The sequence below is a fragment of the Lucilia cuprina genome, chromosome 6 (genome assembly GCF_022045245.1).
Source record: "Lucilia cuprina isolate Lc7/37 chromosome 6, ASM2204524v1, whole genome shotgun sequence".
Lineage (NCBI taxonomy): Eukaryota > Metazoa > Arthropoda > Insecta > Diptera > Calliphoridae > Lucilia > Lucilia cuprina.
In genome coordinates, this window is record NC_060954.1 from 32,233,392 (window position 1) to 32,256,986 (window position 23,595).

A 23,595-nucleotide genomic window follows, 5' to 3' on the forward strand; every position below is an offset into this window, starting at 1 on the left:
TAATTCGGAGTTTCATGTACTAGGAAATACTAATCGAATTTTACAGTTACTGCAATAGAATTATGTGGTAGTTGTTAGAACTGACTAAATTCGATTGGAAACAAATTCCGTTACTGCAACGAATCTGTTTTCTCTGTGTAGAAATGATTCATGATGGGTCTTGACAAAAATGGTATGGTCTAATGATTTGTAAAATGGTATCGTACCCCAAACGTTGTAGATACACATATTACTCCAAGATATGCTCTCATAATCCCAATAAACAAATTTGATAAAATGGCGGTGTTGTATAAAAATATTTTTGATGCTAAATTGGAGGAAGCTCGTTCCATAGGAAGTAGCCCAATACATGGTTGTTGCCTTACTGATTCTAAATCAAAATGTTAAAAGACCTCGCGTATAACATCTTTTAAGGCTTTCTGAATAAATTACTGTATATTTGTTGATAATCGGCAACGACATGTGTCATCAAAACCCTCAAAACCGTTGTCGGAAGGACATTAAGTTCAGGAGGTTCATATACCCAAATTCTAAATTAAATCTTAACAAAAATGACTAATGTTGTACTGGCACACATTAATTAATAAGATTTTAGATGAAAGTGCTTTCGTTTCTGTTTTTATTTTAAAAATAGTTGAACTTAAATCGAATACTCCTATTATTTTGAACAATAGATTTTGTATATAAATTTAAAAAAATATATATTTTTTTATATAAATTTCTTCAACATTCAAAACAACGGTTATAAAAATTAGTGAACAAGTTAAATAAATAAATTATAAAAATATTTAATTAAAAATGTAAATCTTTCATTAAAAAAATTATATTCAAAATTTTTCAAATTTTCACTCCTATTATTTTGAACACAACTGTACGTATCATAGAACAATTAATCAGTGATGACCATTACAAGTTGCATTGTTAAACAAACAATTATTAAAATTCAAACATGATTGGTTGTTAAATTATTCGTATAAAATGGCACTCCTATAAAATGTATTTCCTCTCTTTTTTATAAATCGCTACCTGAATGCTGTAAAGTTCGAGTAAATTATGCATTTATAATTAAACATACACATGTGACTCTTTAAAGTCAATTGCTGAGTTTAATATTGAATTTATTAATAATTTCTTCCCTAATAACACAATATTCCGCTGTCTTTGTAGATAGCCTGCACAGGTAATTATATTGAAAGTCTGAGGCCAATAATCTTATTCTCTGGTTATCGGTTAAACAGGTTAAATATTTTTTCTATGAAAACTGTAAAAATATCGATCGGTAAGAAATAAAAAAAATAAAAAAATAAAAAAATTGCGGTTAGAGGCTTATAGATAAGAAATTATGTTCGTGTATGCAAAATTAGTCCTTTAGTAAAGCCTCTTTATCCCGCTGTGATATATACATTAGAGTGCTCCAAGCTTGTATGAAGGAAAAAAATTCTATCCTACAGGCCGAGGATAGAATTGAGTTTTTGTCCTTATAGAATAAAGTAAACCTGTTCTCAGCTATAGTCGAATAATTTTGATATTTTTAACGGTCGTTTCGAAATTCAAATTTTAGTGTTTTTTGATACTTTGTTAAACAAATTTCAATATTTTTTAAAATTCGAAAGTTAGTTTTTTTGGAGCACACTAATATACATACGTATATGAATATTCTCTAATTTTTTGTAATTTTTGAGATATCTTCTGTGCTACAAAGGTATATAATTATTATATTAAGTTATTATAATGCATACTACAGAAGATAAAAAACTAATTATATTTGAGGAGTGTTTGTTTTTAGTATTCATGAGATATTCTCAAGCAATCATTAAGCGTGTTAAAGTGATAATGATTAAACAACAAAATACTTTAGATTATTATCTAAAGAAACATCCTATGTATTTATGTATGTATATGAGTTCTCATGTATATGTTTTATTAATCCGTTTCCTTTGATATATACATATATTGTATAGAATTTAATCAGTTGTATAACTAAGTAAATAAATAAACAAATATAGTAAAATTATTCTGATGTCCTTTACTTAGCAAGTACATACACACGAAAATACAAATGCGTATAATAAAAATATTTATTAGAAACAGATATCCAAAAAATGTTAAAAACGTTTTTAAATCCCTTTTGGTCGGGAAGACTTTACTCTAACTACAAATAAAGCATTGCCACTTAAATGATTGCTTCTTGCGAGATAAGTACCTTTCTACTTTTTAATTAGAGTAAATAACGTTTTTTTAACTTTTAATATTTTCGGTTAACATATAAATTCTTTGATTAATTGGTTGAATACTCATAAATAAAGTATTAAAATGATACAATGGCTCTTTGTTAACCTGCTGGGATATTTATGTATATGGATGTGCGTGTGTGGATGTGAATATTAATAAAATGAAGTCAAGCAAAAGTTGGTAAACAAAACAGTTAGATATTTTCACTATATTAAATTCACATCTAAAAATATTATAACAAATATTTTAATATCATCATACACAAATACTCCCAAATATAATACCCATAAATACATACATAAATGTGTATGAAAGAAAGTATCTACATTGTACATTCATACAAATTTCTATTCTTTGGAAACGTTTTTATGAATTTAAAATATTTAATATTCAAACATATTAAAGTTTCATTCGTACATTTATTTGCTACTTTTTCATCTTGAAACTTTTGTTTTATAGACAACAGACGAAAAATAGAATCACATAAATATGGCGTCATAAGGATATTTTTCGAATACATTTATGGCATAAACAATTTATAATGCTTCTATTTGATTATGGAAGACTACGAACGAGTGTGCGAGAGCACATGCTAAAATACTTACTTAAGATTATGTGAATTTATGACAATTCTCATTAATGTTGATCTCAATTCCAAAAATATTGTAGAAATATTAAATCGAATGAAAATAATTTAAAGATGAAAAATAAGTTATAATCTTTCAAAAGAACAAATACTACTGCTTATTAGTAGTTAATATGTATATACATATGTATATAAGTATATATTCATGGATGTTAAAATATTTCTTTAAATTTAGTATGACAAAGTTGAAATAAATGTATGGAATCCTTGTCCAATCCTTAAAAATCTAACTACTTTCAGCAAGAAAAAAATGCAAAGGGATCAAAATAATTTATTTTTGTTTACAAATGGAAATAAGTAAAAAACATTTTAAACACTTCTAATTAACAAGTCTTTAGTATTAACATTTTCTTTTATAAAAGTCATATTTTTTTATTTACAACAAATTGTAGGGAAGACCGTGGTTAATAAAATAGGAATCTTTTTTTATTTTTTTTTTATATTTTCCATTCCTTTTTTTAAATGAGAAAAAAAGTTATTACATATATAACATCTCTATATTAGCTCAGAATATACAAGCAACAATATCGATAAATTATTAAGCATTTTAATTTGTTATATACAAGTTGTTCATAACTAAATATGAAATAAACCACAAAAATTAAGTTAGTTATGGTACGTTGATTTCAATTGTCTAAAATAGTTTATCTTAGGATAACCAAATACATTAACGCAACTAGAACAAAAGTAAACATACCAAAATATTACCTTCATTACAGGTTTACTGTAACTTTTTGTGAAGTGAAAATCGATTGTTCATTTGCTTTTAGCTAAGATTTGATCGATTGTCAAGCTGCTATTAAATCTCTAATTGATGTGGTCTATACATCTAGACGTCTTTCATATAATTTTCAAAAGATAATTGGTTAAAATGTTACGATTTCCTGCACGGGTTCCTGTTATCCAATTGGGCTAAAATTTACCACCAGTTAGTTCCAGAACAAAATAACCCCTTAAAACAAAATCGATATTTTTGGACAAAATATAACTTTAATACACATGTCTATTTTTAATTTTTATTTAAAATGATACAAATAATAATATGTAAAAAATACATCCCTAAGTTTACGCAGGTTCTATATAGTAAAATGAAGTTTCTTTCACAAAATATTTGTTCATTTATATATTCGTTTTTAATACCAGAACTGGATCTGTGTGTAGGTACACATATTCATATAAACGTTTTTATGTACACAACCATATAGCAAAGAAAATAAACAAATATAATATAGCTTTTTCCTTAAGGATATTTTTTACATAAATTATACGGGTAAAATGTATACTTACAAATATATATACATACATATACAGTTTTATAGATGCTGAGTATGAAAAAAATTAAGAAATTACAATAAAATATCATATTCGTGTGAATGAAGTCGTATGTTTATAATATACATGAATACCCTGGATTCTCCGCTACCTTAAATTAAGTACATACAAATTTTGTTCAACTTTATAGCACATTTCAATAGATTGGGAAGTTTTTTTAATGTTTCTGATTTTTACGTTCAATATTATTGTAATTAATCGTATCGTAAGGGGAGTGTATTTTTAATTTTATTCCTTTAGCTTCCACGTTAGAGAAATTATTGAAAATACTATTTGAAGAAGGAAAATGTACTATAAAATAACTCTTATAGAATTTTTTTTCTGTGTTCAATATTATAGAAAATTCAAAAAGTAGCATCTGAAGAGCAAAAAAGTACAAAAATCTTCCTCTATAAATTCTTTTTTAATAGGCCGTGCATCTTGTGTTCCGGTTCGCCACAACAAGTGTTGCCAGGTTAGCGTTTTTATTTATTATTTATCCTTAAAACTTATGTTTTAGCTTCTGGCTTATTCTAGCATTTTTCCACTCTCTTATTTAGCCTTAAAAAAGCAAATATTTAAAATTTTTTAATATATATTCAAAAGGGGTGCCATTCGAATAAAAATTATTCGATTAATTAAGGAAAAAATTTTGTTTTCTTTTAAATTTAAGTCTACTTCAATGTTATTTATGTTTAATTTAAAAGTATTTTTAGTGTTTGTAAGTGAATTTTGACCTTTAAGTCATTTTCTGAAGTATGGGGGCTAATCGGTTGTGTGATTTAGAGTTCTATAAAACTAAGTTTTGTCGACTTTTGTTGATATAATAAATAATTTAAATTAATTATTAGCCTAAAAGGCCTATTTGTTATAATTATGTATTTTATGAAGAAAACGTATCGTAAACTTTAAATCGATAGCAAACAAAAATATTGTTAAAAATTTCTGCTGTGTGGTTTGTGTTATCGTATTTTCAACAGATATATATTTTGTTTTTATGTTTTTGTTTATGTTTTTATAGCCTAGTGAAATTAATTTTTCTCCACTAAATTATTAGTTCAAAAAATATTCCTGCACTATTTTTGTTTTCAACAGAGAAATGTTTCACTCAATTTAAAGTTTAAGGGCCTTATTCATAAAAATTTATCAAAGGTTTATAAGGCAATTTTTCATACAAATTTTGTTCTATAAACCTTTGATAAATTGTTATAAATAAGGCAGTAAGTTAATAGGTTATTATATTTAAGGAAAAAAGTTTTAAAAAAAGTTGTTAAATACAAAAATTACACAATTACAATAAAACCAGAAATAAACAAAATATAATACAGTAAAAATTAGCCATTATTTAAGTAAAACAAGTTTTTCGAAATTGGAATCACTTAATTTATTTCTCCGAGGAGAATCCACCATTCCGCTAAAAGAAAATAAACGTTCTACTGGAGCAGAAGAAGGCAAAGACGTGTTAAATTTTAAAAACATTTGCCTTATTTGAGGATATTTGTTGAGGCTAAAAATATCGGTCTCCGAGCTTAAAAGGAAAGCACGTATTTCATTTTGTATACCTTCTTTTTGAACAAAGGTTAAAGGCCCTAATATTAAACATATTAATAAATATTAATAAATTAAAAAAATAGTGCAAAGAAAATTATTGAAGCCTTTTGTTAGTTACTGTTCAAATATTTAACTATTTGAGTGTAGTGCTTTTTTCTACACTACCACTCAACTGAGTTATAGTTAAAAAAATAAAATTATCACTAAAAAATATTAGTGCTAAAAATATATATATTATATTTTATTAAATTATTCGAATAAAAATTTTTATTCGTTATTCCCTCGAATAATCAAATAAATTTTAAAATTTAGTCGACTAGTTGAATAAAAAAAAAAATATTGTAAGTTTTTATTCTGGCTTAAATAGTAAACACCAATTTATAGTTCCGGCCGACTAGAGGTATTGGTAGCACCTATCTAGCCCTGGATAGCAATACACCAAGATGGGATCTATCATCAAGGATAACATGCCTGAGGGCTATCCCCAGATATCTTCGAGATCCGAATCTAACTGACATACGATCGGGAAGAACGCTATTTGAAATCTGCAAAATCTGTCCATAAATACCGGAAACATGAGTACAACTGAGACAAACAACCTTTGAAAATTTTATCAAAAATGTTGATTTTTTATTCAAGCTCAGACAGAAACTGTAAAAAACAACAACAAAGAACATAATCATAGGGTATTTTTTTATTTTACATTCTTGTTTATAAAAACAAAGCTGAGCGTGTCGTCACGTTGCAAAAGAAGTTGTGTGTTGTTATTGGCTAGAAACATAAAATTTAGTATGTAGAGCCCGGATTAGGTGCGAACTCATAATAACTGATTTTTTGTACTTTTTTGTTCAACAAAAGGTACTTTTTAAATTTTTTATAATATTGAACCTAGGAAAATGAAACTATGTGTGTAGAGTTCTGATTAGCTGAGAACCTAGTAAATGTAATTTTTGATACTTTTTGAATTTTTTTATTTTGATATTTTGAACCTAGAAAGATGCAATTTTGTAATAGTGAGTATATATAAAGTAGGACTTTTTGGTACTTTTAATTAATAAAAAGGAGGAAACGATTTTATATTTTTTTATTCTATGAATGTTTCTCTCTTAGTTTTATTGCACATACGCAATACCATTATTAATCGAAAATCTATAGAAGAAAACTTGCGATACTTTTTCGCTTTTCAATTGGTATTTTTTGATTTTTTTTTTAATAATTTTTTTACTGGATATTTGAAAATAAAAATACAGAATGCACAAATATTTTTATTTTCATGTTTTCAAATAAAAAAAAAATCCTTTTGTTAATTTTATTTGAAATGACAAAATACAAATAACTATTTTTATTTCTATTCTGTTTCTATTTTCAGAATATTTTACTCAAATAAAATAACATTTTTAACGCTCAAAATAATGAAAATCTTAACAAAATCATATAAGTCAACGAAAATAGAGCCCATATTTTCGTTGATACGGTGGTTTCAAAAAATTTTCCCAGAATATTTTGTATTTTTCAAATACAAAATAAGTATTTGAAAAGTTTGATTTAAAAATAAAAGAATATAAAATACTTATTTTTTATTTTTATTTACATTTTAAATAAAAATATTTGAATAAAGTCACAGTTGTGTATTTAACATATCATGGTGAAGGTATTTGTAAAGTATGACCGAAGCCCTAATTTTATGTTTTTTATCCTGTATCCGTTTTTTCATGACTTTTATAATTACACTCAGTTTAAATAGTGGGATGACATTTTATTCCCAAAAATATAAATAACAATAAAAGCTTCGTGTAAATAATGTATACTTTTGAATCAATTAAAACGGACTGTTGCTTAATTTGCAACAATTTTCTTATGACAATTTTACTCTGTAATTTATCTTTTCAATTGTTTTAGTATCAAGATTCTCTTATCGCATTAAACGTTATAAATATGCGTAATAAAATTTTATATATTTATGTTTGTATGCTTGTGCATGCACGCGTATTAATGAGTAAATGAACCAAAATAAAATGTATGTATGTATGTATGTATGTATGTATGTATGTATGTATGTATGTATGTATGTATGTATTGTATATAAAGAAAAAGTGTCTCAAACCAAACATTCATTCAGCCAGCCTGTTAGCCATCTTAGCAACTGAACAACGGAAAATGACGAAAATCAACAACATCAATGTCTTAATTTCAAAGATTCTACACATCAATGGCATTTTTGGTACTCTTTATGTTCGAATATAAAAGGCAGCTGGAAATGATGATAAGTGGGAGATTAAATAACTGTATTTGACGGCATTGAAACACATACAACATAGCTTTAGCGCGAAGTGAGTGTGTGTGTTGGTGGGGAGACGGGTAACGGGTGTGGTGTGCAGGGTGGGCGTACGTTTTTATGATAGAACCACGTCCTACTTTCATTATTATTTTCTTTTTTTACATTTTCCCTTTACTTAACAAAGTTTGAGGCACAAAACATTAACTTTGTGCAGGATGAATGTATTGAATGGAAAAAAGAAAGAAAAAACACAGAAATTCTGAAAGTTTATGTGAATTTTATGTCTATGTGTGTATATATGTGTATAAAAATAACATGAACCAACACAGATGAATTGTTGAGCTTTAAAGGATTCACTGTCTAATGAAGTGTGCAATCAGTTAAAGCTTCCGAGTCTAAGAATAGAATTTTTAAACATAAAAAATAGAGCTATACAAAATATTCTAGACATTAGTCTAGTATTGGTAAATAGGCACGTATGTACATATATGCGAAATAGAGACATTTAAATTTCAAAAAAAAAAAAATCGATCATTTTCTTTAAGTCCCACATGAATAAACATTGAAATGTCTATACATATTCTCTATTGTTGTAAAATACAACATCTATTAAATTAGAAAGTTTTTTTGCAACCAAATTAGGCCATTCGTTCAAACTGTCCATTGTTTTATTTTTAAATATTCCTTTAAATTGGTTCAAACATTTTGGACATTTAAAGCTCTTTTTGAGTTTTGTAAATTTTTCCGTTCCCTATATAAATTTATTAATTTCTTTTTTAGTGTTATTATTATTGTGGCCATTATTCCCAATTGGCAGTGTTATGGCAGTTTTGAGTTTTTGTACGTTTTAGTTTTTCTTCTGATATCCATTTGTACGCATAAAATGTTAATCTCTGCCTTTTTTGTTGGATGCCACTTAAATTGGCATTCAATTTAGTGGCCATAGAATATGAACGGTTTCGATTACTTTCTAACAAACATACATATGTACATATATTTTTACTCGCACACACAGTATGCTGGTGGCATTTATACAAATGGATTTTCAAATCATTTGTTATTTCAGTAGTTTAATTTGCTACAGATATTCAAGATAAAGAAAGCGATGGGAATGATTTTGTAATGCCACACCATCACTGTTATTTGTATTACAATTAAAATAAGGAGATGTACAATTTTGGCACGCGTTTTTATTTTGGATTTCCATAAATAATATGCATATGTACATAGATATTTTAGCTAGAATTTTAATTCTTTTCGGTAAATCACACGTTTTTCTTTTCAATGTTTTGACTTAAACGTCCATAATAGCCATATAACCATTGGTATCTCGATGAAATTAAACTTAACCAACTACTATATAAACATAAAGTCATCCATCAGAACTTGTTCAGGATCCTATTTTAGATTAATTAAAATCAACACCTGTAAAAACATTATTATAAAAAATTATATGTAGTTTTAAAATATAACTGGTGTAGGGTACCACATGGATGGCCATACTCGACTATACTTTTTCCACTTATTTATCACGTTTGTATGTTTAAAAAATATATATCCTTTAAACTTTTGGACCTTTGTTCAATAACAATTAAATTACAAATATGTTGGTTCTTTAGGATTGTTGATTAATGACTTGTTAACTTTGTAATATTGCTATTTTCATTATTGATTTGTTGCTTGTGGTTTCTTAAAAATATGTATACGTTAAGCATTTTAATTAATGATAGAAAGTTCGCAGGCATTTAATAAATAAAAAACAATATGGAAAAAACTCACTTAAAATGTTCAATATTTCCTAAAAGGTCCATTTAGAATGACATCGTTTATAAAATTACCTTATCTGGAAAAAATAATAAAAAAATATTAATTAATTACAATAAAATTAATAGAAATAAAGTTATTTTAACCAATTAATAATTAATTTCGATACCAAAATAGAGCAGTTGTGTTTGTTTACATATTATCATGTTAATTAACAATATTTTTTTTAATTCCTTTATAATTAACCACAATTAAGTACTCGCATACAATGCATATGTATTTATTAAATTAAACCTGTTCTTGAAATTTGGACTTCGAAGATATTATTTTGTATTTTGATATGTAAATAATCGGAGAACCATATCTCTCGCTCAATCAAATTATTTTTAATATTTTCCTACTGCTAATTTTATATACAAAATGAGACCCATCATAAGCAAATAAATTTTTGAGGGATGATGTAATATGTCGATGTGTTTTTATTAACTGTTTAATGTTTCAATTATTGCATGATTATGATTTTTTGAGAGCACTGTGCAACAAATATTGGGTCTTCGCATCTTTATCAAATGAGACCAACGGGAAAATTAATAGACCAAATTCCCCCTGGTTTAAAAAGTTAGCTCGTATTATTAATGTATAGGACAATTTATGAACATTACCCTTTCTGATCTTTTCATACATCCTTCAAAGTTTCAAATTCGTTACGGTTTTGATTTTATCAATGTTCATATTTTTTTTAAGTTTTTCCAAAAACGGTTAAATGTGATAAAGTATATTTTCTAAAATATTTATCCATTTCTAATCATTTTAGACCGTAATTGATCCCTGTATGTTGTTTTCGGCAAGATTTTATTTAAAATATTATGGTTTTAAAATAAGAATAATTATAACAAAAAATTTCCTTGCGTCAAGGATATCTTATTCATTCATTTAAATTAGTTTATAGAATCAACAACAACATATAAAAAATCAGAATTGGACCATGAAGACAGATCAAAAAATTTAAAAATTTTTTATTTTTCTTTTATATAAATCAAAAAAAATTTGAAAATTTCCTGTAAAGTATTTACTAGCAACTATTAAAATCGAATTTAAATTAAGGACTACAAAGCAAAACGTTTAATGCTTTTTATGCCCTTTGTAGATTTTATCTACTAATGACCTATCTCATTTCCCATTGGTCTTGTTGCACAGTAAAATTTAATTTATTTTTTTAAACGCTTCATTTTATACCCACCATAAAAAAAGATGGGGGTATATTGATTTTGTTTTTCCGTTTGTAACACATCGAAATATTGGTCATAGACCCACAAATATATATTCTGGGTCTTCATTAAATTCTAAAACGATCTAGACATGTCCGTCCGTCTGTCACGATAGGGACCACACGAAATAAGCTAGATAGTTGAAATTTTGCGTAAATATTCTATATTGATAAGGTTTGTTTGGTATTGAAAACGGGCGATTTCGGTTCTTCCTACCAAATTTTTAGAGGATCGGTCTTTAATTGACCCTACCCCCATATAAGGTCCCCTTCAAAAAATGCCTATAACACTTATTACTGGCCTCATTCTAGTATAGCGATGAAATTCGGTTTAAGTAACTTTCTTACTAGCCAAAACCTCTCTACTAATATTTTTTGGATCGGACATGAAATGACCCTACTCACAATATTTGCGAGTATCGGTTCATAATTGACGCTTATAAGGCTCCTTTAGAAAATTAGTCATACGATCACGGTTTCAAAATTAAACAAAAATATTTTGTTTTTAAAAATTAATATTGTGTTAATTTAAAAAATCTCGATCCCTAATTGACATAAATCTTATTCGAAATATCACCCTGATGTTTATAGGAAAGCATTCTTTTTACGGAAAACATTCTCACTTGTTAATATTGATCAAACCGTCGAACTCCCAAAAATAAATACGAATCGGAAGACATAGCTACGAAACTATAAATTTAATGGAGAAAAACTGCGTTATGAGTTTTTTATTTCGTAATCCTGTTCTTTTTACAAGACGGGTATATATTTCAAAAAATATTTTAAAATACTTATCCAAATCAAACAATGCCAAATTTGATGTCAAGCGAACAAAAAAGGTTGTAAATTATTTTGAGTTATTTTTATTTTATTCTTTCATGATAAGAATGTCTATCAAAATTTTTTTGAAGAAATCATTTTTTAAACCTTAAAAGATATTAAAGGATAAAAGTTGTAACTCACAATTTGACATCTATTTATTCTGAAAGTTTAGTCAGTTGCAAGTCAGGTCTGTCTTGTTTTATGTTTAATATTTTTATACCTATGATTTTTACAGTACTTAAGGAAAAGTAATGTGCCATAGTGCTCCTAAACCGTTTTCTCGAAACGGCTTTTTAAGTTATGCCAGTTTTATTGTAAAGGCATATTCACAACTATTAAATATTTCACAAAAATGCCGTGTCCTTAAATATTTATTATCTAAATTAATTTGTTTATTTATATCTTTGATGTTATTAATTTAACGTCTTTTCATACCCTACACTATTATAGTGGAAGGGTATTACGCGTACGTGCTGAAATTAGTCAAATCAAAAATATTATTCCTATACCCACCTTAAAGTATACCATAGATTCACTTTCTAACTCAATTAAGCTATTTCCGCCCGTCTGTGTATCTATGTAAACCTTATGCTAATGCTACAATTATCAATTTTTAAGACTAGTTTTGTATAAGTCTGCAAATTTTCGTAATGATCGGGCCATACAAAGTCTTCAGTTAACCACTTGAAAGTTAATAATTCTTTTATAAAATTTTTCAGCAAATTGTTTAATTGTAAAAATTATCAATTAAACATTATAGATAAATTTTAACCCGTATTGGGCCAAAGTAATGCCGTATTTACGAAAATGGACATTTTTATATTTTGCGTTTGGTATTATATCATCAGAACAACATTACACATCATAAATATGGTTGTGGTTACTGATATATGTAAATCAGTTGTTGTGATATCCTTTATGTATATACATAAAAATTAATTAAATGAAAGTTTAAACAATGCGGTTTTAACACATGCGTACAATAAGCAGTTAATTATAAATCATGCTGTTCATCTTTAATTCCATTTTTCTTAAAAATAAATAATTATACTACCACCCGATACCGTATTTGTATTTAGTTTACAGAACTAATAATTGGTTTTTAATTAATTAACTTTCGTCAGGTGTTTAGAATATAAATAATGTACTTAATGCACACAAAAAATAACTACTTTATATCTAGTCTTATCATATATATGTATATAAAAGAGTTGCGTTACTGACTGATTGATCATCGCACAGCCTAAACGGCTGAAGTTAGAAACATGATATATTGACACTAAATGTATTTTTGGTTATGTAGATCCACTAAGAAGGGATTTTTAGAAAGATTTTTTATGGGGTAAAAACGGGTAAATATAATAAACGGTAAAAATATAACTTTTTCGAAATTCGTTTCATTTTAGTAGTAAATCGGTAAAAACTGTATTTTGGTACTTTTTTGAACTTTATGTACCTTTTTAACCAGTGAACATAGAAATAAAATTTAGATTACATTCGTACCTTATTGAAAATTTACGAATATAAATTTGGGAAATTGGGACGTTTAAGTGGTAAAAAGTTTACATATTTTTGGTACATTTTTGTAAAACATTGTTTTCTATTTATTGGTTTGTCTATATGAATATTTATTTATAGGCTCCCACTATGATGTTGCATTTTTTGAAATATATGATAAATTTTTTACATCACTAGGAAGAAAAAAAGAACCAAAAGTGGTGTAGAAATATGAATTTTTATTTTACTAAAATTTGAGGCAGTTTTGGTTAAATTTTACAAATTGGTAGATTTAATTACACTAAATGGTGTGCTATTTGGATCTCAGATTCCAAGCGAAACAAGAATTAATACTACTTTTAATACCTAAATGTATTTTTTTAATTTCATCGTAAATCAGAGAAACTATAAGAGCTAGAATCTTTAAATTTTACTTTAAGAACTTTGACAGTCATCTCAGCATTTAGAGTAAAACGAGCGGAATTTCAATGAGGTACTTGGTACCTCCCATATGAATTAAATATAAAATTTCCTTTAACTAAGAAACTAATAGAACTAGATTCTTCTAATATTGCCCAAATTACTTTAATATTCATTTGAACATTTTGGAGAAAAAGAGCGGACCTTCATCTGGAAGCCCCCACTTGCATAAATAGAAAAATTTTGAAGAATAAAAGTAAAAGATCATTTATGAAATTAAAATAAACCTTTAAGAAAAATTATATAATTTAATAACTAAATAAATAATTTTTTGATTATGTATTTAATTTCGATAGGGGGAGCGAAGCACACCGGGTATTAGCTAGTAACAAATAAATCAATAGGATATTAACATTGTGTATCACGTAGATATTCTGGTATTTTCGAGTTGAAATTTTAAAACAATTTTTTGTCTTTGTAGTAAAATTTTTGTAACAAATGTTTGCTAGATTTGTTACAATTAAATAATACTAGCTATACCCACTGTGCTTAGCTACCCTAAATGCAATATATATAAATATAAAAATCACTCAGTAATTTTAAAGATTCTAAATATAATGAAAATCCGCTTTTTTCGATTACTTAGATGAATATGAAAGTAATTTGTGCAAAATTTGAGGAATCTATTTTTTTGTTTTCCAGATAAAATATGTTTATATTTATGTAATATGGGTAGTACAACTCCCCATAAACTGATTTAATATTTTCTTAAAATATGAAATCAAAATTAGCCGTTCCGCCAATTATGTTCAAAAATATTCTTATGGATATCAAAGTTGTTTGTGCAAAAGGACGTAAGGACACTAATTGTATCAGTTTCCGAGATATACGGTTATTTATAGTTATTTAGTTAATAGGCCTTAAGCTGTGGATATGTGGTGATTTTATCTAACAATGTAAAAGAAATTACAAGTACTTCTCTCTAATGACATCATTGCGTTAAAATAATGACTTATAATGCTATTGAAGAAGTAATGAAAAGTTATATTAGCTTTTTAAGTCATTACTTTTCAATGTATGTTTTTCTTTGGTTAATATACTTTTCACCAAATTTACTTCAAAAACTGTATTTTTATATCAGGACAGTATTGGCAATAAAGTAGTATTGTTATATTTTACCACGCAAAAATATTTATAACCTTAATGTACATATGTATCTACTTATATAAAAAATGTTTTGCTTACTTAAAACTTTGTAATTATTTTTAAACAATCCTTTCACGTTCATAATTAGTATTTTAAATATACATTCATACATATGCACAAATGATGATGTAATGACTTTAAAATTAATTTGGTACGGTGTTTGGATAGTTGTACCTACAAATATCAAAACGGTTTGGTCCATGTGTATGCGTATTTAAGTGTGTGAATGAATGTGTACATAAAATTAATGACTCTGAAGCAATTTACTGGCTGTGGAAAATCCGGCCATAATTAAACTTTTAATGATTTAACCAAATAAAATTAAGTTACTGTTTGCTCTTGTTTATCCATACTTAGTATGTAATTTGAACAGTGCTAATGAAGGTTTAATTTACATTTTGCCCCGCACAATGTAAGATTATGCGAGTAATGTTTATTATATTGCAACGCAATAATCATAAACAAAGATACTTATATATGTCTATAAATTTACATACTTTAAAACTCGTGTTGTGTGCATGTTGATGAGACTATTCCAATGGATACATTGTTGTCGAAAAAGCCTTCTAGACTATTCAGAAATTTTATATTACATATACATACATAATATTATTAACCTTACTACCTTTTTTTTAATGTAACTTACCTTCTTTTGGGTTAAAAAATACTTAATTCTCACGGGCGTAAATTGCATATTTCTGCAAGTAAAGCAAAACCTCAAATTTTTTTTTAATATTAGGGTCTTCATTTAAACGTTAAAAAACCTTCACAAACTGTGCAACTTATGGATGTTTCCTCTATCGGAATCGATTTGTATGAGAAGTGATTTTTGTGCAAGTTTGAGCAACTATTTAGACTAGCAAACTTGAACAGTCTCATTTTGCATTTAATAAATCCATCTAACGCATGGACTTGAATTTTCTGGATCCTTATAGATAGCGGAGTCGATTAAGCCATGTCCGTCTGTCTGTCCGTCTGTCTGTCCGTCTGTCTGTCTGTCTGTCCGTCTGTCTGTCTGTCCGTCTGTCTGTCCGTCTGTCTGTATGTTTGTTGAAATCAGTTTTTAGAGGACCCCAGATACCGGCGAGATCCGAATCTTTAATAATTCTGTTAGACATGCTTTCGGGAAAATCGCTATTTAATAACAGCAAAATCGGTCCATAAATAACGGAGATATGAGCAAAAATCCGAGACAACCTCTGAAAATTTCATATAAAACTGAGATTTTTATTCATGCTTAAACAGAAATTGCAAAAAAAAAAACAAGATACACAGTCATACGGTAAATTTTGTTATTGTACTCTTGTTTATAAAAACAAAGCAGAGCGTGAGCAGCAGAACAAGAGTTGCAGAGCGAGAGTAGCACTAGTGTGTTATTGGCTAGAAACATAAAATTAAGTATGTGGAGCCTGACTTTAGTTAGAGGCCATAAAATGGAACTTTTTGGTACTTTTTCGTTTTTCAAAAGGTACTTTTTGAATTTCCTATAATATTATATATGGGGCATTTTACGTCAAGTGAACCAACTTTTGAAATCGATGTCTTCCGATCGCGATGAAATTTGCACCATAGTTAGTTCTATTGGATAGTAATTCAGACACAATTTTTCAACAAGAGCGCTCGTGAACTTTCTGAGTTAGATGCGGTCAAAATTTGACATTTTGGCCATTCAGGTGTTTTTTCTCATCCATGTAACTTATTACCTATTGTTCTTAGCAAAATGTGTCCCAAATAGTTTAGATAGCTATTTATGCAATCTTTCGAAAAAAAATTAAAAAAATTTAATAAAATATTTTTGATTTTTTTTTTTTTTTTAAATCAAAAACATTTTTGACTTTTTTTTTCAAAATGGACCCTTTTTATTTTTTTTTAAGAAAGCTTAAGTCTTTTCCTAAGCGACCTATATGGTCGCTTAGTGGAATGCAAGTGGGATATCTATCAAAAAAATATTTTGTAACTCAAGATTTAAATTTTTTTAATTTTTTTGCAAAACTTGACTTTTTTTTAAAAAAATGGTCCCATTTTTTAATTTTTTTTTTGCTCAGAAGAAAGCTTATGTGTTTTCCTTTAACACGCTTAGTGGGATGCGAGTGGAATATCTATAAAAAAAATATTTTGTAACTCAAGACATACAATTTTTTACTTGTTTTTGAAAAATCAAAAACTAGATACACAGTCATACGGTAAATTTTGTTATTGTACTCTTGTTTAGAAAAACAAAGCAGAGCGTGAGCAGCAGAACAAGAGTTGCAGAGCGAGAGTAGCACTAGTGTGTTATTGGCTAGAAACATAAAATTAAGTATGTGGAGCCTGACTTTAGTTAGAGGCCATAAAATGGAACTTTTTGGTACTTTTTCGTTTTTCAAAAGGTACTTTTTGAATTTCCTATAATATTATATATGGGGCATTTTACGTCAAGTGAACCAACTTTTGAAATCGATGTCTTCCGATCGCGATGAAATTTGCACCATAGTTAGTTCTATTGGATAGTAATTCAGACACAATTTTTCAACAAGAGCGCTCGTGAACTTTCTGAGTTAGAGGCGGTCAAAATTTGACATTTTGGCCATTCAGGTGTTTTTTCTCATCCATGTAACTTATTACCTATTGTTCTTAGCAAAATGTGTCCCAAATAGTTTAGATAGCTATTTATGCAATCTTTCGAAAAAAAATTAAAAAAATTTAATAAAATATTTTTGATTTTTTTTTTTTTTAAATCAAAAACATTTTTGACTTTTTTTTCAAAATGGACCCTTTTTATTTTTTTTTAAGAAAGCTTAAGTCTTTTCCTAAGCGACCATATAGGTCGCTTAGGAAAAGACGCAAGTGGGATATCTATCAAAAAAATATTTTGTAACTCAAGATTTAAAATTTTTTAATTTTTTTGCAAAACTTGACTTTTTTTTAAAAAAATGGACCCATTTTTTAATTTTTTTTTTGCTCAGAAGAAAGCTTATGTGTTTTCCTTTAACACGCTTAGTGGGATGCGAGTGGAATATCTATAAAAAAAATATTTTGTAACTCAAGACATACAATTTTTTACTTGTTTTTGAAAAATCAAAAACTTTTTTGACTTTTTTTTCAAAATGGACTCTTTTTTTATTCATTTTTTTTCAAAAGAAAGCTTAGATCTTTTCCTTTAAACCCTTTTTGGTCGCTTAGTGGGATGCGAGTGGGATATCTATCAAAAAAATATTTTGTAACTCAAGATTTAAAATTTTTGATTTTTTTTTTTTTTTTTGCAAAAACTTTGTTGACTATTTTTAAAAAAATGGACCCATTTTTTACTTTTTTTTTCCAGAAGAAAGCTTATGTGTTTTCCTTTAACACCCTTTTTGTCGCTTAGTGGGATAAGAGTGGGATATCTATAAAAAAATGTTTTTCCCAGAAGAAAGCTTATGTGTTTTCCTTTAACACCCTTTTTGTCGCTTAGTGGGATGAGAATGGGATATCTATAAAAAAAATGTTTTGTAACTCAAGACATACAATTTTTTTACTTTTTTTTCAAAAATCAAAAACCTATTTGACTTTTTTCCAAAATGGACTGTTTTTTTATTATTTTTTTTTCTCAAAAGAAAGCTTAGGTATTTTTCTTTAAAACCTTTTTGGTCGCTTAGTGGGATGCGAGTGGGATATGTATCAAAATAAATGTTTTGTAATTCAAAACAAAGGTTTTTAAATTTGCACTATTTTAATTTTTTTTTTTTTAATATTTGTGTGTAAACCTTAAAAATTAAACTTACGCAGAGAAACTAGACACATTAGCCTCGATACTGTAATACCCATAATATGTTAACCTCACGAATAAAAATCACTTTTTTTCTATGGAAATGTTGAATAATTTAATTTTGTTATTTATTTGTAATAATAATTAATTTAATATATAATAATAATACCCTTAACCATAGTGTATTTTAAACAAAATTGATCTTACAGTCTAGTTAATAAAAACATTAAAAAAATTTGAGTCGATTAAAGCCGAATGTTTCGGCGTCGGCTCAAGCAACTAAATATAGTTCGGCGGCTCAAGCAACTAAATATAGTTCGGCGGCGGCTAAGCTCCGTCTCGAAGCCGGTCGACTTCGACCTCTGATTCATTGCTAGTAAACATTGACGAGACGTAGATTTTGTTTTTGTTTATCGTAAAAAAAAATTGTTTTAAAAAGCACTTGGAAAAAATTTGTGTTAGTTTTAAATTTCAAACTTACATTATTCGCATAAAAATTATTGTACAATAACTCACAATCTACTCTCATATAATTGAAAACGTTTTAAATACTTTTTTCTATTCCTTAAAAATATATATTTGCAAAACAAAATGGAAAATTATTTTATTTAAACAAAAAATACAAATCATATTTTTTTGCTGTGTATTTATTATGTTTGGATTCCAAACATACAGCTGAATAAAACCAAATACATCTACACACACACGTGTACATCTTTTTCTATGTACAGTGTTTTTGTTGCTTTTTTAATAATTTTTTGATGAAATTTTGTCTCGGATTTTTGCTCATATCTCCGTTATTTACCGACCGATTTTGCTGATTTTAAATACCGATCTTCTCGAAAGCATGTCTAATAGAATTATTGAAGATTCGGATCTCGCCGATATCTGGGGTCCTCTAAAAACTGATTTCAACAGACAGACAGACAGACAGACAGACGGACATGGCTTAATCGACTCCGCTATCTATAAGGATCAAGAATATATACTTTATAGGGTCGTAAAATTATAATTATTATAGAAATTACAAACGGAATGACAAACTTATATATACCCTTCTCACGAAGGTGAAGGGTATAAAAAGATGAATAATTTAGTAAAATTTAATCTTAATCACAATAGTCACCTTTATTAGTTACATTTTTTTTGTCAATCCTTTCTTGGCGTTATTAGATTCAGCACCTGATATTTTAACAATGAAAATCACGTGCGCTGAAAACTACCTCTAGGATTGACTAAAAAAGCCGCAAGATACAAAACTTAGACAAATTTTGGGGGTGGAAAATTAATAGCGGTCGGCCTCATGTTGCACCCCTCCAGTGGCTATTATCGGTCAGTTGTTGTGGTTTTTATTTTTAAGGTTTTAAAAACACACACAAATATGAAAAAAATTCAATTTAAAAACATTTGTCTTGAGTTACAAAACATTTATTTTGATAGATATCCCACTCGCATCCCACTAAGCGACCAAAAAGGTTTTAAAGGAAAAGACCTAAGCTTTCTTTTGAAAAAAAAAAATAATAAAAAAATGAGTCCATTTTGGAAAAAAGTCAAAAAGGTTTTTGATTTTTGAAAAAAAAGTAAAAAATGTATGTCTTGAGTTACAAAACATTTTCTTATAGATATCCCACTCGCATCCCACTAAGCGACAAAAAGGGTGTTAAAGGAAAACACGAAAGCTTTCTTCTGAGCAAAAAAAATTAAAAAATGGGTCCATTTTTTTTAAAGAAGTCAACAAAGATTTTGATTTTGCAAAAAAAATCAAAAATTTTAAATTTTGAATTACAAAATATTTTTTTTGATAGATATCCCACTCGCATTTCACTAAGCGACTATATAGGTCGCTTAGGAAAAGACTTAAGCTTTCTTAAAATAATAAAAAAACTAAAAAGGGCCCATTTTGAAAAAAAAGTCAAAAATGTTTTTGATTAAAAAAAAATCAAAAATATTTTATAAATTTTTTTTAATTTTTTTCGAAAGATTGCATAAATAGCTATCTAAACTATTTAAGACACATTTTGCTAAGAACAATTGGTAATAAGTTACATGGATGAGAAAAAACACCTGCATGGCCAAAATGTCAAATTTTGACCGCCTTTAACTCAGAATTTTTTTGGTACTTTTTCGTTCTGCAAAAGGTACTTTTTGAATTTCCTATAATATTGAACCTAGAAACTTATTAGGTATGTAAACTCGGAATTAGGTGAGAACCGGAAAACGTGAACTTATTGGAATTTTGTTTTGTTTTTATTAAGTTACTTTTTAAATTTTTTATAATATTGAATCTAGAAACATGAAATTAAGTATGTTCAGCCCGAAGTAAATGATTTGAAAGAAGAGTTTTTGATACCGACTTTTGTTTTAACACAGCATGGTGGTTAAGGTTTTTGTTCGATGTAATTTAGGGCTTTATATTTCATATGACGATACATACATACTTTTTTCGTTGGTATTGTTATATTTTGTACACAATCATTATTTTTTTATATAAAATAAATTAAATAAAATATTGTAAAATCGTTTGTTGATACCAATTTTTTATGAATAAATATCCCAATTATGGTATTTGTTTATATGGTTACGCATAAATTTATGTAAAATGATGAACAGTATTTTTGTTTATTTACGGTGCAATGTTTGTTGATTGTAATTTTTAGTTTAATTAAGAAAACTTAATTAGAACAGAATAATTTGCATCATATTTAAGACTGAAAAAAGGATTAAACTTGATCTTTATACTAAAAAAATTACAATATTATTTTAATGACTTACTATCATCAGCATTATAATTGACAATATAGGGTTGTAATGATTACATTCATTAATTTATTAGAAGATTAATTAAAATTATTGGTACCTAATGGTATTTCTTGTAATTGTATTACAAGAAATTCTAATTGAATTCTTATTTATAACAAAGTGCTTTGCTAAGTATATCCGAGAGACCCCCTTCGGGATCATGGACAATTCTATCAGATATGCTTTCCACATAATTTGCTGTTAAGTAAATAACGGTGATATGAAAATAGATAATTGCTCCAGAATTTTTAATACAAAACCTTTCTTACTAAGTAACATAAGTAATTACTTATGTTACTTGGTAAGAATGGTTTTGTATTAAAAGTAATTAGATTCATGTTTTGTTAAGTAAATAGTTTTGTTTTTGAACTAGCTAGGAGGATAAGTCCATAATATTATTGGCATCATTTGAAAACAAAATGAAGAAGCTTAAAACAAAGTTCTTAAACTTAAATTTAAGGGTATAAAAAGTTTAGAGCTATTACATGACTTCAAATAATTTCAATCTAAAAACAGACAATTAAAAAAATATTTCAAAAAGCAGCTCTGCATATGTACTTATTATGTTATGTAAATCCTTGTGTCGTTACTGTAATATAAACTTTTTAAACTATTTTAAATCATAATGCGTGTTTTGTTCTTCTATATATATTTCTGAAACCATCTGATGACATGAAATTTTTACGGCAAACATTTTAAAAAATAACATATAACTACTTTCACTGGATATATGTATACATTTAGTATAAATTAATGGAGATCAGCACCCATTGTGCATCGTATGAAAATAAATATTTTATATTTGAATATTTATTAAAAAAAATTGTTTGAATTTTTATGAAAATTGAAATATTTAAATGAATTTAAAGCAATAAAAATATAAAAATAATTATTCCGCAAATTGCTAACTATATATAGTTTTTTTTAAACATTGGCTAAAAATTAACAGATAAAATATACGTACTGAATAATGACCAACAAATAAATTCAGTTTCATTTATTTACCCACCGACTAGACTGTGGAAAAAACATTTTTTATTTAAAAAATAAAAATTTTTCATGATTTCATATGAGTTTCTATACTCGAATGAAAAATAAATAAAATTGAAATTAAATGAAATAAAATAAAAGGAAAAAACTCTAATGAATTTTATATCTGCTCTGATGGGATTTGTTGAATTTTTAATGGAAATATATTTTTAACAACCATCTGTTTAGTGAATGTTATTCGTAGCTGTTTTTTACTGCTCCCGGTTTTGTGGAGTGTGGAAGACTTATGTATGTTGGAATGATGTGCACTCGTTTATAAACGGTAAGTAGGGTTTCTTCATACATAAAAATACTGACAAAGGAAATTAATTATTGTTCCATACCAGGCTTTAATCAAAATATTTATTTAATTTTAATAATAAAAACAATAATTTATTAGTTTTCCTTCATCTCTTTTATTATCATCATTTATTTGTTTGTCTAGATATTTTCATATCATTCGTATATCATTTCGAGGAATGATTGACAAATATGATTGTAAAAGACATCCAACATTTTTACTTTTATATAAATTTAAATGTCTTGTGAAATTTAACTTTATAAGCGAAACCCTTTTTTTGTATAGTTATTCCATTTATCTATGTTTAACTGGGTTAACTAAAGTCACACACAAAATAACCATGTCTATCTAAATACAAAATCTTTCACATGCATATTTAAAAAATATACGTACATAGTTTTAGGTGTAAACATTTAAGGGAACAGGATCTATAAATACGAAAAATAAGGATGCCCCGATCGGATCTTAAAAATATCATTAACTAAAAAATATATTTTTGTTTTATTGTAGATAATTTAGGTTTTTTTAAGCGCTACGAATAGCATGATAAGCGCAAAATTAACAACACTGCCTAAACACCTGTGTGCAATGTTGGACCTACTATATATGTATGTATGTATGTATGTATGTATGTATGTATGTATGTATGTATGTATGTATGTATGTATGTATGTATGTATGTATGTATGTATGCATCTTGCTAAGTAGGGAAACATTTTTTGGTAAATATATTTTTTAGTATTTG

The 23,595-nt window shown here is 27.1% G+C and overlaps 1 protein-coding gene across 8 annotated transcripts in view; it reads right to left on the reverse strand.

Annotated features, from left to right (window-relative positions):
* LOC111684743 (zwei Ig domain protein zig-8) overlaps window positions 1-23,595 on the reverse strand; it is a 266,057-nt gene that overhangs the window by 207,434 nt on the left and 35,028 nt on the right. For 6 of the 8 annotated variants that reach the window (XM_046955749.1, XM_046955748.1, XM_046955747.1 and 3 more), the window contains exon 2: window positions 9,857-9,861. The exons of the other annotated variants lie outside the window; for them this stretch is intronic. The gene's annotated coding sequence lies outside the window, so the exon portion shown is untranslated. The remainder of the gene's footprint in view (window positions 1-9,856; window positions 9,862-23,595) is intronic. 8 annotated transcript variants of the gene reach the window in all.